This window comes from Elephantulus edwardii, unplaced genomic scaffold (assembly GCF_000299155.1).
Source record: "Elephantulus edwardii isolate Elephantulus edwardi_28Jun2011 unplaced genomic scaffold, EleEdw1.0 scaffold00085, whole genome shotgun sequence".
Taxonomy (NCBI): domain Eukaryota; kingdom Metazoa; phylum Chordata; class Mammalia; order Macroscelidea; family Macroscelididae; genus Elephantulus; species Elephantulus edwardii.
In genome coordinates, this window is record NW_006399835.1 from 7595818 (window position 1) to 7601602 (window position 5785).

Consider the following 5785-nt stretch of genomic DNA (forward strand, 5'->3'; position numbering starts at 1 on the left):
GGTTGAGGGACAACGCAGGAGGGGAAGACCCTCTATGAGATGGATTGATTCAGTGACTGGGGTAATCGGGATGGGTGTGTCAGACGTCATGCGGTTGGCGCAGGATAGAGCAGGGTTTAGGGCTGTTGTGCATAGGGTCGCTATGAGTCGGAAATGACTCGATGGCACATAATAACAACAACAACAATCATCGGAAGCAGGAGTGGCATCTACTTCCTTAACAACATGCCTCTGGAAGCTATGAACATTGATAAAACTAGTTATAGAAAGCTTCAGGCCTTTTGTTCATAGGGTTGTTATGAATTGTGCTCAACTCAAAGGCAATCAACAACAACATCCTTCATACACATTGTGTTTTGTGCAATCATTCCCACCATTATGTTTTTCGAAGGGAACCACCATTCAAGTATGCCTGCCATTACCTCGTCTTTTCAGATTTTATAGCACATGTCGCTTTTAAGCCTTCTTCATTAAAATAACCCAGATAACTGTATGTACCTCTCCAGACTTACCTACAAATTTGAATTAAATACACACTTCTCAGTTACAACTTGAGGACTATATGTATAGTCTTTATAAGGATAAATGCCATGTTAGTTTAGTTCACCTTGTAATTCATGAGCATCCACCTACTAGTTATGAAATGCATTTCTCTGTATTTATGTTTGTTCAACAACCCATACTAATTACTTATAAGGGTTAAATCTTGATCATTAAGTTAAAATTTCTTCAGAGATGTGTGATAGAAGTAGAGAATTCTGAATTGGAAAATTTATAATGTATATTGTTCTTAATATATATGAAAGGGGAGACTGGTAAGAGGAATTTTTCTGTGTTTACAGAATCTAGAAAATATGTCTAATAAGTAGTCTTTAATAATAGAAATGAACAACATTGACTAGATTGGGGCAAGAAGCATTATAAGTTTTTACTCATTATTTGAATGAGAGAATAAAAATAATACCATATATATTTATTGTTTGGAAGCAACAAGAGCAAACGAAGGAATGCAGGTTGGAAGAAGAAGATTTGAAATAAAGAGTTTGGAAATTTAACCTGTTAGTTTTTTATAGTTTTTGCATATATCTTAACGCTCAGGAAGTAGTTGAGAATAGGATGTTGAAGCGCAAGTGGATGAAAAAATTATAGATGCCGATGTGTAAGTTCTCATGATAAAGATGATATTTGTAAATGTTTATAAAATAAAAAGGATAAAATCTAAAGAAGTTGGAAATTTAGCCATAAACGGTTGTTATTTGTTTCTCTAGCTTAAGGCATATTTTAAAAGAGGGGTATTACATAAAAATCTTGTTTGAATTTATTCCTTTTAAAAAAAGAGAAATTCAAGTATACTTATGATATGCGAAGTATTTCATTTACTAATAAGCACTAAAAATCAAGGTTGAATATTTAAGTAAATAATTAGCTTCAAAAATAATACTTTTAGCAAGCCAGTTAATTAACTTTTAAATTGTCCTTTCCTGTTGTGGATGTCAGCTCATACTCAGTCATAAGTCTACACTCAAACATGGAAATATTGATTACGCTTTGACTTTGAAATATGAAAAGGAAGTGGCTCCAAATGTCACAGATCAAAATGAAGAGTCCCCCCCTCATTGTCATTACCACTGTATTCTCTTCCCACAAAGAGATGCAATTTTATGTAGGCAGTCCCCTTGTTATGAATGTCTTACTTATGGACAATTATTCCAATTAGCTCTTTAATGTTATGCAAATTTGCCCTCACCTTGAACCTATTGCATCAACTCTTACTCTTAAAAATTCTTTATCACCATTTCTCCTGCACATGTAGCATTTAAATCACTGAAAAAACTTTGATCCTGCCTTACTCTAAAATAAATCTAAATAAGAACCATTTACACCTGATCCAAGTCACCTAAAAATCCCACTTAGTAACATAAAAACACAATCAAGAATTGATTTCATTCATGGGGGGTGGAGGAGTGGAGATTGCCTGTATAAGAAAATTCCTTGTAGCCAGCTCTAGGCTTACTCTTTCACAAGGATGCTAGTAGAGGAAATTAACATCTTTAGTGAGACACTGCTTTTTTTTTTTTCTCTAAGGGAACAGATGTGTTGTGTTTGCATAGCTTCCAGGGGTTCTGCGAAATACTGAGCCCTATTGTGGAAAATAACACTGGAGGCTTTTTAAAACACTGTTGCTGCGGGTCAGGCTTAGAGTTGCTCTGCAATGTACAACAGGATTTCACTATATGTAGCTTTATTTTTAGGAACTCTAATTATCTCCAGAAATTTAAGAGTCTGTTAAACAGAACTGCATTCAAACAGATTTAGATTAGATTTTTAGATCGAGATTTCTAGAACTAATTTTCAGGTTTTGAAAATGAATAATTAGAAATGAAATATATCATTACACATTTTGTTATGAAAATGGCGATAACGATGGTATTTTTATGATACCATGTATTTTAAATATGGTTATGGAGAAATATTTTGTAATTTTCATAGGCAGTATTATGGAAGGATGACATTGTTGGCGATTATTACTTTCAATACTTTTGTTGGAATTAAGCATTTATTTGACTGTTTTTATTTTAACACTTGTTACCTAAAAACACTAAACAAAACAAATTTTAAAAAGCTAATATCTTTCATTTCATTGCTGAAGAGGAACTATTGTCAGTCTAGAGACTAAAATGCACTTGATCTAGGCTGTGTTCTTTGTAATTACTTGCTAGTATCAGAGAGCAGGACAATGACTAAGGATGACAGAAGAAGGATCAATGTCCTTGAATTGTGGTGCTGGAGAAGAGTGTTGAATATTTCCATGGACTTCTAACAGAACAAACTGTCCTGGAGAGGGTGAAACCTATAGTTGCTCCTTAGAGGTGAAGATGTTGAAGCTCCATCTCACACACTTCAGGTGTATTGCCACAAGTGACAAATCCTTGTAGGAGGACATCATGCCATCATGCTTGAAAGGGTGGAGGGACAGTGCAAGAGGCAAAAACCCTGTATGAGATGGATGGAGATATTGAGACTGGCTCAAGACAGGATAGGGCAGGATTCAGAGCTATCATGCATAGGGTCACTATGAGTTGCAGGCAACGTGAAGGCACATAGCAACAACAAAAAATGTTTCATTAAGTTCCTATAGATTGTTTAGAAAACAATGTACAATTATTTGCCAGAAATCAAACATCTCCAGGAATGACTGAGAAACTTTGACAAATGTCTCTGGAAAATCTCTCCAAAGCATTAACACAGGTTAATCCCAAGCGTGAGGCACCAGCTTCTTTTTATGAATCCACATGCTGGAGACAGCAATTCTCAGTGATATTATTGTGCATTATCTTATCTGTGTTTTCTTAATTAATTTTTATTGTGCTACTCAGCAGCTAATTAATCTGAATATAAGGTAAGCCCTGGGTTTGTTTTCCCTTTCATAGAGGAAGTTAGCCTACTGGAGAATAATCTCAATGAGAACCCTCCTTGACCTATAGGCATACCAATAGTTCTGCCTCCAATAGCTTAATTATTTTTTTCATTCTGTTTTGAAACTGATTCCTGTCTTGCCTATTGGTGATGAACAGAAAGTGTGTATCAGTGATTAATAATTGCATGCTTATAAATGTTGCATAAGTAACAAAATAACACTATTTTTTTCATTACTATCTAATACCAAAAATCCCACTAAATTAACCAAGTTACAGAAAGGTGATTCTGTTTTATAGTTTGATCTATTCATTGATAAAATGCGCAAGAAACACATTTTTCACTCTTAATCAATGTGCAATTTGCTAGTACTATCGGGAATACTGCGTCTACTATTGTGAGCCAAAAATTTAACAGCAACCCTCTGCCCTTCGAATCTCCCTGGCAATAACTGAGAGAAATCCAGTGCATCTGTACTTAATTAAAGCCATTGCGTCTTCCCCATTCCCTCATCTCTGTGAAGAAGCTAATCTTTGGGCAAAGCTTCTGGTATGTCAAGTTCTGTAAGCATTTTGCCAGTTCAGTCATGACTAAAACAACAACAGTATGATGAACAATGACAACAGCCGTTCCTTTGGAATTTTCAATTAACGATTGTGAGTACATAGAAGTTCAAGCCATGATAATTTGACTGGAGGTCTCTCACCAAGAAGAGCAAACACATGAGAAAGAAAAAGAAAACAAAATTATGTAGAGGAAAGAAAGAGGAATGGAGGGAAGGAAGTTGATAGTTTTAAATATGTTCTTCCTCTCCCCCACTTGAGAACTCTAGTCAAAATGACAGTTTATAGGAGATACTCTAGACATAAAGAATCAACTGTGAATTACTTTAATAGGACAGTTTTAAATAGGTTTTCTTAGAAGAAAGATTTAGTTTCTTAGTTTCCAAGTCATACCAGCACTTCTGTCAGTTACTAATAAGTCAATTTCAGGTTATAATGACCCCAGTGTTTCATAGTAGAACAATGTTCCAAGTATTTAAAATGATACTAAAAATGCCTGTTTTTTTCAGAAGTAGATCATGGGGATTTCTTCCAAGGAGACTCAGAGTAGCCTTAAACGTCTAACCTTTCTATAAACACATAAGCCTTTAACCCTTGAACCACACAAGGATTCCTCTAATTTTCAGCATAGGTTTGGGTTTTGTTTTTAATTGTTAAATACAGGTGCTTGGAATTACTGACTAGAATAATTCTTTTTCATTAAATTCCAGGATAAATTATTTACCATACTAATGCATGCATTCAACAACTTGGTGAGAAGGATTGACTCAGAGACTAGGGTAATGGGGGTAGGTGTGTCAGAGAAAATAAAGTTGGCTCAGGATAGAGCAGGGTTTAGGGCTGTTGTCCATAGAGTCACTATGACTCACAAGAGACTCAACTGAACATAACAACAACAACATTCGTTTTCATATTCCCTTTTCTGAAATCTTCCCTACACAATACTCTGTCAATCTTCATTTATTCAGTCTATTAGAGTTTATATGTTAAATAGCATGTTAAAATAACTGCCAATGCTTAAAATCCTATTGAAGGATTTTTTTTTTTTCAATATAATCTGCTGGGCTTAAGTTAGACATGTTGTTGTTACTTACTGTTGTGTCAGAACCGACTCTTAGCTGACACCCCAGAGGGTTTTCCAAAGCAGTAAATCATGTGGGAGGAGATTGTTCATCTTTCTTTTGTGGAGCAGCTGTCATATTTGGGTAACAAAACCCTTCACCATTAAACCACTAGAATTCCAAAGTTAAATATGTTGTTATTGTTGTTGTTGTATACTATAGAGGTAATGGACCTATAGCTGACCTTCCAGTGGATTTTTAAAGACAGCTAACTGCATGGGAGGAGATTGTCCATCCCTCTCTGGCACATCTCAAAATAACATTCTGATCCATATAGCTACAGTCTCCTTTCTTACCCAGGAACCTAAAGCACTTTCTAGAAAGTAATATTTAGAATATTACTGTAAAAATGTGAGCATTGCAAACACATTTTATAGGAAACATAGACGCAAGTTATAACATGGATTTCACCTGATGGTATGCATAGGAATCACATAGATTATATATGCAAGTTCAAGCTGAAGATGAGGAAAATGAAACCGAATCCATGGGAAAAAAATATGACTTTAAGCTCATCCCACCGAAATTTCAGAACCATCTCAGGAACAGGTTTGAGGCCTTGAACACTAATGAGCGAAGACCTGATGAGTTGTGGGAGGATGTCAAATGTATCATCCAGGAAGAGTGCAGACGGTCATAACAAAGACAGAAGAGGAAGAAAAGACCAAAATGGATGTCAGAAGA